We start from the raw sequence: 11,582 nt of genomic DNA, 5'->3' as shown, positions 1-11,582 counted from the left end.
TTTACTGGGCCAGGTTCTAGAGATCCAGTTGTAGAGAAGACATGGTCCTGTCTGTCTCTTGGGTGAGATGGATAAACAGCAGGTGACTTAAGATACACTGTGATAAGATGGATGGAATATAGGCAGCAGCTAAGCCAGCCTGGAGGGAGGCAAGAATCATCTGGAAGAACTGACAGGGAAGCTGAGTCCTCCAAGGTGAGCAAGGGAGGTTTGGGTGGTGGTGGTGATTTGAAGCCATTTGGAGCTCAGTGGACTTGTGAGAAAAACCTAACAAAGTCTGTGAGTAGCTTCAGTCCTGTCCCTGGAATTGTTTCCTCGTCTGTGAAATAGGATTGGAGACTATGCCATCATCCCACCCAGCTATTTCGGCATCCAGACAAGGCCCAGGAAAAGGTTTAAGAAGGCATGGTGGCCTAGTAAGTAAAAAACTAATTTAGTAGAAATGATAAATCAGTTGAAAATGAATTGGTTCAAAAAAAGGGGGTGGGTGGCAGCCCAGGTGGCTCAGCAGTTTGGCACCACGTTCAGCCCAGGGCGTGATCCTGGGAGACCTGGGATCGAGTCCCACGTTGCCCACGTGGACTCCCTGCATAGAGCCTGCTTCTCCCTCTGCCTGTGTCTCTGCCTCTCTCTCTCTCTCTCTCTCTGTGTGTGTGTATGTGTGTGTGTGTGTGTCTCATGAATAAATAAATAAAATCTGAAAAAAAAAAGAAAATGAATTGGTAATATCAGTGTGCTTCAGGGCAAGTCTTGCAAACTTTGAGGTATTTCTCAGCATTTAGTCCCTCTTGCAGAAATTTTGTTTTGTTTTCTTTTTTTTTTTTTTAAGATTTTGTTTATTTATTCATGAGAGACACACAGAAAGAGAGGCAGAGGGAGAAGCAGGCTCCATGCAGGAAGCCCAATGCAGAACTCGATCCCAGGACCCTGGGATCACGACCTGAGCCAAAGGCAAGACACTCAACTGCTGAGTCACCCAGATGTCACAAATTTCGTTTTCTTATTCTAATTGTATCTGCAATAAATTATTTTTGCTAGTGAAAATTTGGAAATAACCCAGTACTCATCAGCCCTCCATTTTTTTTTCTTGAGCTTTTTTTTAAAAGTAAGCTCTAAGCCTAACATGGGGCTCAAACTTACAACCCCAAGATCAAGAGTTGCATACTCTACCAGCTGAGCCAACCAGGCATCCCTCAACCTCCTATTTCTTCCTCACTACCCTAAAAATCTTACAATGTGAATTGGTAATTGGGGACATTAATGTTCAACCTAACTGGAAATTTAAATATTTATGAACACATAGCCAAGTAAGTGGAGCAGATATAATTGTCTACCAATGGAGTGGAAATTTTTTTTAATAGAAAACAAATAGAAGGAATCTCAGATCTTTTTCTTTTATTCTGTTTTAACCTAAAATACCAACAAACCAAAGGAACCTTAAAAGACTAATTTTCCCTCTGTGACAACTATTATAACATTTTGGTAGATTTCCTCCTAATCCTTTTTTAATGTATGCACATACCACATCCTCTGCCTACTCTGTCAATAATAAGTAGAATGAAACTTATTTTGTAAAAATACTTTATTCACTCAAACATTATTGATAAGACTTCCATGCCAGTAGGCTCACATCCACATCTTGAATGTGACTATACAGCACACAACCGCCTCCCATTTTAGGTTTCCAATTCTCTCTATTAGGAACAGCATGGGGCAGACACAAGAGGCTGAAATCCAATTAGGAATTAAAATGCAGGGATCCCTGGGTGGCGCAGTGGTTTAGCGCCTGCCTTTGGCCCAGGATGCGATCCTGGAGACCCGGGATCGAATCCCACGTCGGGCTCCCTGCATGGAGCCTGCTTCTCCCTCTGCCTGTGTCTCTGCCTCTCTCTCTCTCTCTCACTGTGTGCCTATCATAAAAAAAAAAAAAAAAAAAAAAAAAAAAAAAAAAAAAAAAAAAAAATCATGAAACTTTAAAAAAAAAAAAGGAATTAAAATGCAAATAGAAATTTTAAAAAATCAGAATAAAGAAAGAAAACTGCCAAAAGATGCTAAAACTTCTCTGAACTCACCCCCTTAATATCCTCCAAAGTGTTGATGTGTAAAAACTAATCATTTCAGCTAATTATTTGTTTGAACCAACATTCCATTTGATTAACTTACTTATCACGTAAACTACTTTCAATCAAATTGTCTTATCCTTGGGGTTTTTCAGACTCTTTTGAGCCACCAAATCCTATATGTAACTCAGGAGTCCATATGTCAATCAGTAAGAAAGGAACTGCCTTGGCTGAAGGAGCAGGAATAGGCATGGAACACAGCACGGTTCTTCAAGGACCTTGGTCTCTCTGAAATCACCTGCAGCCATAAAGACTCTCCTGCTCAAAAATGAAAGGACCCTTAAGCCTCATCCAGGTAAGTATCACCTTTCAAATTCTTTTTTTTTTTTTTTTAGATTTTATTTATTCATGAGAGACAGACAGAGAGAGAGAGAGAGAGAGGCAGAGACACAGGTGGAGGGAGAAGCAGGCTTCATGCAGGGAGCCTGACACAGGACTCGATCCCGAGTCTCCAGGATCAAACCCTGGGCTGAAGGTGGCACTAAACCGCTGAGCTACCCGGGCTGCCCACCTTTCAAATTCTTTAGATAAGGAAACTGAGATTCAGAGCAAGGTAACAACTTGGCCAGGGACCCCCCAACCTAGGAAAAGTGGGGGCTTGGTTGGGGTGGGGCAGGGGCACAGGTAGGACCCAGGGTGGTATATAACCTTGACCCTCTTCAATGACCAGACTCCCTTTCCCACAGCGCAGCCTTTCATCCTACTGAGAGTCATACGTGGGCTTCTAGGACAGAGTGGACAGAGGCTAGGGAAGACAGGATCGGGAAGCACCACCACTTGCAGAAGGACAAACATCCTTTGATTCGAGGAACCAGAATTAGAAAACAAGCATGTTCCACTCTATAATCTATATCATGTTGCCAAATTTGGCACTAGAAACCAGGAATAGGGACACCTGGGTGACTCAGTGGTTGAGCATCTGCCTTCGGCTCAGGGAGTGATACTGGGGTCCTGGGATCGAGTCCCACATCAGGCTCCCTGCATGGAGCCTGCTTCTCCCTCTGTGTCTCTGCCTCTCTCTGTGTCTCTCATGAATAAATAAAAATCTTAAAAAAAAAAAAAAAAAAGAAAAGAAACTAGGAATAGAATTTAGGCCTGCCACTTCCAGTATGAGTTAGAGCTATCAGAAAAGGCTTCTTAGAGGAGGCAATCTCTGACAGAGTTTGGAAGATGATACTGAGGGAATTTGCATGTGTGAGAAGCATTTGTGTTTTTGTGTATGTCTGTATGTGAGCATATATATGTGCGAATGGGCAGGTGTGCGTGTGCCCTTACATATCTGTGTCTAGTCTTGCATGTGAAAACCCCTCTGTGGGTTCATGCATACACACGCATGCACACACACACACACACACACACACACACACACGGTCATGCACATATTTACATGTGCCCATTCCACTGGGTTAATATTTTCCTGCCTGCGTCAGCCCAGTACCAGTCAGCGAGCAGCTCACTGCAGGAACGTGCCCTATCTGATCTGGTCAGAGGCTGTGGGCCTGGAACAGGGGGCTTGGGGTGGGCAGGGAGCCCATCACAGCTCCCCTAGAGAAATCTACTCTCTTCACTCTCCTGCTCCACCTGAGAAAGGAGGCAGGCCCAGAAGCCAGGCAGCTCCAGTGTCAGAGGACTTCTCTGTCTCCCGACTCACCCTAAGGGCTCCCAAGTAAGGCAGCCTCCCTGCCTGCCTCCAGAAGGGTAAAGCCAGCTGCTCCCTGAGATACCTCCCGCCTCCCTCATCTTTGCCCAAATCCTGAGGCCTCTCCACACACAGATGCCCCACTGAGGACAAACAAGGGGTAGAGACCCTAAAGTCATGCTCACAGCGTGACCCCTTCAGCAGGAAAATAGCTTTGGAAATGACTATGCTAGCCTCTGGGAAGGTGAGATTTAATTTATAGCTTTCCAGGACCACAGTGATTGCACAAAGAGCCTGTACATGAGTCTGTGTGGGCAGGGATGGGGGCACAGATACCCATAGGCACTGAGCCTCGACCAGGAAGGCTCAGTGGAACACAGAGACCCCAGGCAGGGTGGGGCCTTCCCAGTTCCCAGGTGTCTCCCAGTGTCAATGGAGGGTCTTCCCATGCTTACACTTGTCCCTGGGGTGCAGGCTGGGCCAGATTGGGCTAGACAGGCAGAGACAGTGTCTTCTGCTCTGGGTACAGCCCAGCGTCCAGAATAATTCAAACCATGTGTCCTGGCCCCTAGCCCAGCTTGAGGATGCCTTAATGCATCTCTGTTTGAGAGATGCAAGGATGGAGCACAGAAGGAGGAGGAGCACCCCCAGAAGGAGGAAGATCTCCAGGATGGTGACTGTTCCCCACAGCGCAGACTTAGAGGCTTCTCGCCTCCCTCAGGCTCCATCTCTGGGGAGCCTCTTTCCCACCCTGTGGCCACATTCATGCCCCTTGCTACTTTTGCCTTTTGGGGCCCCTTCCTCCATAAAAATAAATAAATAAAAATTATATTTTACAACCACGTTGGTCTAAAGACAAATATATACCATTGTGTATTAAAACATTATCTTCAACTGAATTCATTTTTTAAATTTTAAAACAAAGCATCTTTCTGTGGGCCCTTAAGTGGAACATCTTGGCAGGCGCAGCACCTTCTGTGTCCAATGAAGAAGTCAGCCCTGCACGTCCCCAGTGTCCTCTCCCACCACACAAATGTGCCATCTCCTCATGCCTGTCATCTGCCCACATGTCACCCCACTGCTCTGGAGCAAATGAACCAATATCCTTCTCTTGCTCTCTCTGATGTTCATCAGATGAACATGTCTATCTTCACCTGCTTCAATCCAACCCCATTGAAATTCCTCCCAAATCTGTCCACTCTGGTTTCATCAGTCTTTTCTTTATGAAGTATTTTAAAACAAAGTCCAGCCATGATGTCATTTCACTCCTACATTCATCAATTTATTTATCTCTAAAATATATGAACATTTTCTTAAATAATCACAATGCCATACCTAACAAAATGAATGATTCCGTGGAATTACTGAGTACCCACAATTATTTCAAAACCTCTCTTTGCATCAATCTGTTGGTTGGTTTGAGTCAGGATCCAAACAAGTTCACACAGTACATTGAGTGAAGGGCTCTCTTGCTCCCCTGTCTCCCTCTAATTTGTTCATCTCACTGAATTGTTGAGTAAATGTGGTTCTGTGGGAAGTCCATGTTCTGATTTTGTCTGTTTGATTCTTTGTGGCGCTATTTAACTTTTCCTCCATCCCCTATATTTCTTAGAATATACAGGAAGTTAGCACTAATGGTGTGATTTTATTTAGGTTCAATTGGGGGAGGTGCAGAGAATCCTTTGTAGACAGTGCTTTGTGCTTCCTTTTGTGTCCTATCCAGAGATATGTCCTGTTGCTTAGTGATGCTGACCAATCAGTGGGTCCAGAGGGTGGAGGCCTGATCCCTCCCTTGTCAAGTTCCCCATCAGCCATTCACCTTCTGGTTTCATCCTTTGGTTTCTGCCTAAATCAGTTTCAAAATCCTTCCACATTAGAAAAGAACGGGTCGGGGATCCCTGGGTTGCTCAGCGGTTTAGCGCCTGCCTTTGGCCCAGGGCGCCATCCCAGGGCGCGATCCGGGATCGGGTCCACGTCAGGCTCCATGCAACGGAGCCTGCTTCTCCCTCTGCCTCTCTCTCTCCCTCTCTCATGTCTGTCATGAATAAATAAATAAATCTTTAAAAAAGAAAAGAAAAGAAGAAAAGAAAAGAAAAGAAAGAAAAGAAAGAAAAAAGAAAAGAAAAGAAAAGAAAAGAAAAGAAAAGAAAAGAAAAGAAAAGAAAAAAGAAAAGAAAAAAGAAAAGAAAAGAAAAGAAAAGAAAAGAAAAGAAAAGAAAGAAAAGAAAAGAAAAGAAAAGAAAAGAAAAGAAAAGAAAAAAGAAAAGAACGGGTCTGATAATGGTGGGATGTCAGGTACCAGCTTAATTAGAGCCAAGAGGGGAGTCAGGATTGGGGGACTTTCTGAGAAGAGTGAAAGATTGAAGTGGTGGCAGAAAGGAAGAGCCTGAGACTGGGGCTGGTTTGGGATTTGGCTATTGCAGGGGGCGCTCCCTATCCAGGTGGTAAGCTATGGTTCATAGCTCAGGCTTTATATCTAGGCAGACCTGAGCTTGAATCCAGTTCAGCTTTTTTAATTGGTGCTGGGTAACTTTGAGCAAGATATTTAATTGGGTATCTTCATCTGTATGATGGAGATATACTAATCCTCACCCCCACAGGGTTGCTGGGAGACTAGATTGAGTTGATAAGTAGCATGGCAAGCGCCTGGTAGAGAATAAACACTCTATGGAGAGGTGCAGAGGATGCCTGTTTGAGGAAAGAGACCCTGCATCCCATCCCTTCTGCCCTGACCAACTCTTGCCTGATGCCAGGGCCAAGCTAAAAGGGCTGAGGGCAGAGTATACTATGCTCATTCCACGGACAGCAAGACCAAAGCCCATGGACTTCCACCCAGATTTCAGGCTGTTCCAGCCAGGTGCGTCTGGCCCTTCCATTGCAGCCTGGCTGCTCAGCAATCTGGACCTGACTCCCTGGTTGCTGGGAGAGGGGGTCTGGGGGAGGGGCTTCCCCAGGCACCCGGCAATCACCAGCTCCTTCAATAAGCAGTCAGCTCAGCAAGCATCTGGGGGATCCAGATGTGACAGGGCCCGGGGCAGGCAGCCTGCTGGGGATACCCCAGCCTGGATAGCATATTGTACATAGCAGGTGCACAACAAATATATATTAAGACAATTGAGCTCCACCTGCCCTGACTGGGAAAGAAATAGGTTGTCGGGATGGCAACTATGCCTGTGGGTGCGGCAAGGGGGCATGTTTTGGGAATCCCAGGAATTGATGTCTCCAAGATCATGAGCAGCTGGGGCAGGGCACAGAGCCATGAACTCTTCAGTCCTCCTCCTGTTCCAGAAGATTTACTGTCTCCCTGCCCGCTTTCACCCAGGACCCTGGCCTCCAAGTAGCCTCTCACTTGCTTTGCAAATCAGCAGCAGCAACTGGGGGGATGGAGGGGAGAAGAACCCTGTCTCCCTAGCCACCACTCCTTTTTACAGTATTCATTAGTCTGGTCATAGCACCCCCTGCTGATGATCTAATCCTGGCACCACATGAGCCCCCTCCTCAGATACCCCACAAGAGATTGGCAAGCCCAGCCTCAGCCCAGGGCTGCTGCCCTAAGGGGAGACCCACTGTTCCATCCCACCCAGCCTGCACACCTTTGCTGTGGCTTCCAAGTTTTCTTTTCCACATCACCTGTGCAGCTTCCTTTCTTGTTTTGTTGACTTTCGTGCTGTCTGTTTGCTCTGGCTAAGCCTACAGCCCTAGGATGAAAACTCCGAACTCAGAAAGTGTGAACCTGAAAGACAGTGAGCTGAGGTGGGGATAGGGGTGGGGGTAGGGAGTGGAATATGAGAGAGGGCAGCTGTGAGCTGCTTCCCAACCTCCATCTGGGGGTACTACTGTTCACCCTTAGCAGGCAAGCAGGGTTGGGAGGTGCAGGAATGGGTAGACAGACTTTCCCAGCCTCACCAAGGGCAGGTCTTAGCCTGTAGCATTAATTGGTTTGGAAGCTCAGCCCCAGAACTCCAAACACCTCACTGCCCCAGGAGGTTTGAACACCCCATGTAGGGCAGAGTGCAAGCCCCCCAGAGGTTGTTACCTGCTTTCAACACCTAGTCCCTTAGCTGAACAACACAGGGAATGCTACCATTTGGCTTGGGAGGCCCAAGGACCAAGACTTTCAAACTTCAAACACCTCTATCTATCACCCAACAGCCTTGAGAGGTGGCCCTGCAGGGATTGTTGCCCCTCTGCACTTTACAAGGAGAAAGCTGAGCTCCAGAGAGGGCCAAGGGGCCTCTCCAAAGTCACTATGACAGCTTGGAGTCAAACCCAGGCTTTCTGGTTGCTAGCGCAGGCCCTTTGTCCCACTTCAAGCATCTCTCAGATCATGGAGCATGATGGGAAGGCAACACCAGGCCCCGGGCGCTGGGGCAGGGGCTAGCACAACCAAACGTGGATCCACACGCACACTCCATGCCATTCAAACCAGGGGCATGGGCAACCCAGGGCTGACATGCTTTTTCATATCCCAACAGACCACACATGACTCGGACCCTTATGTCCTTCCTGCCTACAGAGAAGACAAGAGAAAGTTCTGGCTTGATGCCCACCCATCAAACTCACTGCTCCTAACCTACCTGTGTGGCATGTGGGGTGTGCATGACCTCTCGGGGTTAGGATCAAGGAGCCACCCTGGCCTGCAGCCAGGGGCTTAAGGGATAAGCTTAAGGAAAACCACTGCTGTCACCATGGGCTTAGAATGCCTGGCCCTGCCAGCTGGTCCAGCCAAGCCCTCCTTGGCGAGGATGAGCTGTCATCAGAGAAGCCTGCTCACCTGCCACCCACCCAGGCCTCCTCTGATGGCTCACCAGGCTCTGAGGCTGCATTTCTCTTTCAAGGAGACACCTGCACCCATGCACATGTGTTCTCGGGAAAGCTATGTGCTTACCCACATCATCCCTGTCTCCTACTGCACCCACCCTCCACACCTATGGCCCACAACTTTGCACAGCTCACATGGCTCTGTGCCCAGGGACTTATCAGGCTGCATACTAGTCAGACATGAGCACCCATCTGACTCAAGCGTGAAAGATAGCATAGACCCTACACAGAACACACAGGTGCTCCATTCTATACACCCCCTACCCCCTCCTGGACAAGGTTGTATGAGGGTAAGGGGTGAGTCACCTGCCAACCTGTGGGACCTGCTGAGCCAGCAAGATGGGAATCCCCACGCTGACAGTTGTGGCCTCAGGGGACCAACACCCCGCGTGGGGCCCGCCCTGCCACCAGCCTCCAGAAACCCCCAATCTTCCACTTCCACAGAAAGGCACCTCTATTCCTTTCAAATTTCAATTATATATACACATAAATAATTTTTTATATAGGTATCTGCAGCTGAGCTGTCTGTCACTGTGCCTCTAGGGCTACCATCGAACCTCTGCCATACAGATGCCCTATGGGAAAAACCAGGATAGGAGCAGAACCTACCCTCTCTCCTTTCCCCTGTCTGAATCCAAGCCTTCTATCTATGCCCCTTCCATGGAAACCCTGTCAGTGATAATTCACACTTCTTGCTCCTCTTAGCTTGGATACACTTGAGCCAAGAGCCCCACTCTGGGCCTGGGCAGTCTCATTGCCCTCTCCCACCTGTACACTCCTGCTCAGGAGTCTGTCTGTCCCTGGGAATGCAGGCTCCCTGAGTATGGAAGGGCAGTCCACAGGGAACCAGGAAGCCAGAGCAGCCCAAGTGAGTACATCACCCAACAAATAGAGGGAGCTGGTAAATCCCACCTACCCTCTCTTCTTATAATCCATTATCACCAACTCAGGTCCTACTGGGTCTGAAGACTGTCCTCAGGCTCATACTATATTCCAGGCTACTTTGGCATGCCTTAAGATAAACCATCACTCTAGGTCTCACCATCTTGTTAGTCTGAAAATGTGACCTATAGTGGTGGAGGTATAGACTCTAAAGCCAGACTCCTGGGTTCCAATCCTAGCTCTGCTGCTTCCTGGTTATTTAATCTCTCTGTCTCAGCTACTTCATCTACCTACATGATGTCACTGAACAAGGAGTTGGGAAGGCATGGTACCACACCATTATATAGCTTCTCCACCTTAAAGATACAAGTGATGTAAATACGGCTGCCTAACTGGCTCAGTTGGTGGAACATGGGACTCTTGATCTCAGGGTCGTGAATATGAGCCCCAAGTTTGGTGTAGAGATGACTTAAAAATAAATATGTAAAGGAGCTCCTGGACGACTCAGTGGGTTAACCATCTGAGTTTGGGTCAGGTCATGACCTCAGGGTCCTGAGATAAAGTCCCGGGGAAGGGATCTACACTCAGCATGGGGTCTGCTTATCCCTCTCTCTCCGCCCCTCACCTTGCTCCCGCTCTCTCTGTCTCTCTCTCAAATAAATACGTAAAATATTTTAAATAAATAAGTAAATAAAGTTTTTAAAAAGTACAGTTGATGTAAATAGTTACTTCAAGAGCATACACAATAGTAAAATGCATTAACAATCAGAAAGTGATGAGTTTATTACCTTTGTTTTAAATAACTTCTATAATTAGGGCCTCCTGGCTGGCTCAGTCAGAAGAACATGCAACTCTTTTTTTTTTTTAAGATTTTATTTATTTATTCATGAGAGTCACAGAGAGAGAGAGAGAGAGAGAGAGAGAGAGAAGCAGAGACACAGGCAGAGGGAGAAGCAGGCTCCATGCAGGGAGCCTGATATGGGACTCGATCCCGGGACTCCAGGATCACACCTGGGCTGAAGGCAGGTGTTAAACCACTGAGCCACCCAGGGATCCCAGAACATGCAATTCTTGATCTCGGTATAGCCCCACATTGGGTTAGAGATTACATGAAAATAAAATCTTAAAAGGTACCTCAATGGCTCAGTCCATTAAAGGTCTGACTCCTGATTTCAGCCCAGGTCATGATCTCAGGGTCCTGGTATTAAGCACCCACCCCATCCCTATATTGGACTCCGTGTTCAGTGGAGAGTCTGCTAGAGATCCTCTCTCTCTCTCTCTCTCTTCCTCTGCTCCTCCCTCCACTCACACTTGTGCATGCTCTCTCTTTCAAATAAATTTTTAAAAAATAATAAGATCTTAAAAATAAACACCTAATTTAACATTGAATAATGCCCGTGTTTAGTAAGCAGTTTGTAAAATTCCTGAAAAAGTAACAATGGGCTCTTGTGAGCCTATTGGGGTGGCTCCAGAGCTTCTGCCTCTACTGTTTCCCACAACCTCCCTGGCAAATGCCAACTGGTCCTTCTAGACTTGGTCCGTTACCTCTGCCCTGACCTTTCCTAGGCTGAATGTGGGGCCTCCTCTGGTTTCCCAAGGACCACCTGCACTTCTCTCTTTCATACCCAGTGAAGGCTAAGCTACCTCACTCACTTTCTTGCTTGTTTGCCCTCTGGATGGAAGAGAGTGGGAATGAGCACAAGGACAAACAATCTTGTTCACCTCTGAATCCCTAGGGTTTATTTATTATTATTTTTTTATGATTTTATTTATTTATTCATGGGACAGAGAGAGAGGCAGAGACATAGGTAGAGGGAAAAGCAGGCTCTATGCAGGGAGCCCGATGCAGGACTCAATCCCGGGTCCCCAGGATCGGGCCGTGGGCTGAAGGCCGCGCTAAACCGCTGAGCCACCAGGCTGCCCATGAACCCCTAGGGTTTAGAAAATGCCTGGCAGATAGAAAGCACTCAGTAAATATTCATGGAATGAAACAGAGAAGGGTTAAGGAGCCTTGCAGAGGGACCCTGGGGGAAGGAGGTGGGATTAAGGAGTGGGGGTCTGATGAGAGGGGCTTAATCCAGGGGCTCAGAATGTCTGGGAAGGCTGGGTGAAAATGTTCC

Source organism: Vulpes vulpes, chromosome 12 (assembly GCF_048418805.1).
Source record: "Vulpes vulpes isolate BD-2025 chromosome 12, VulVul3, whole genome shotgun sequence".
Lineage (NCBI taxonomy): Eukaryota > Metazoa > Chordata > Mammalia > Carnivora > Canidae > Vulpes > Vulpes vulpes.
This window is presented reverse-complemented; position numbering follows the sequence as displayed.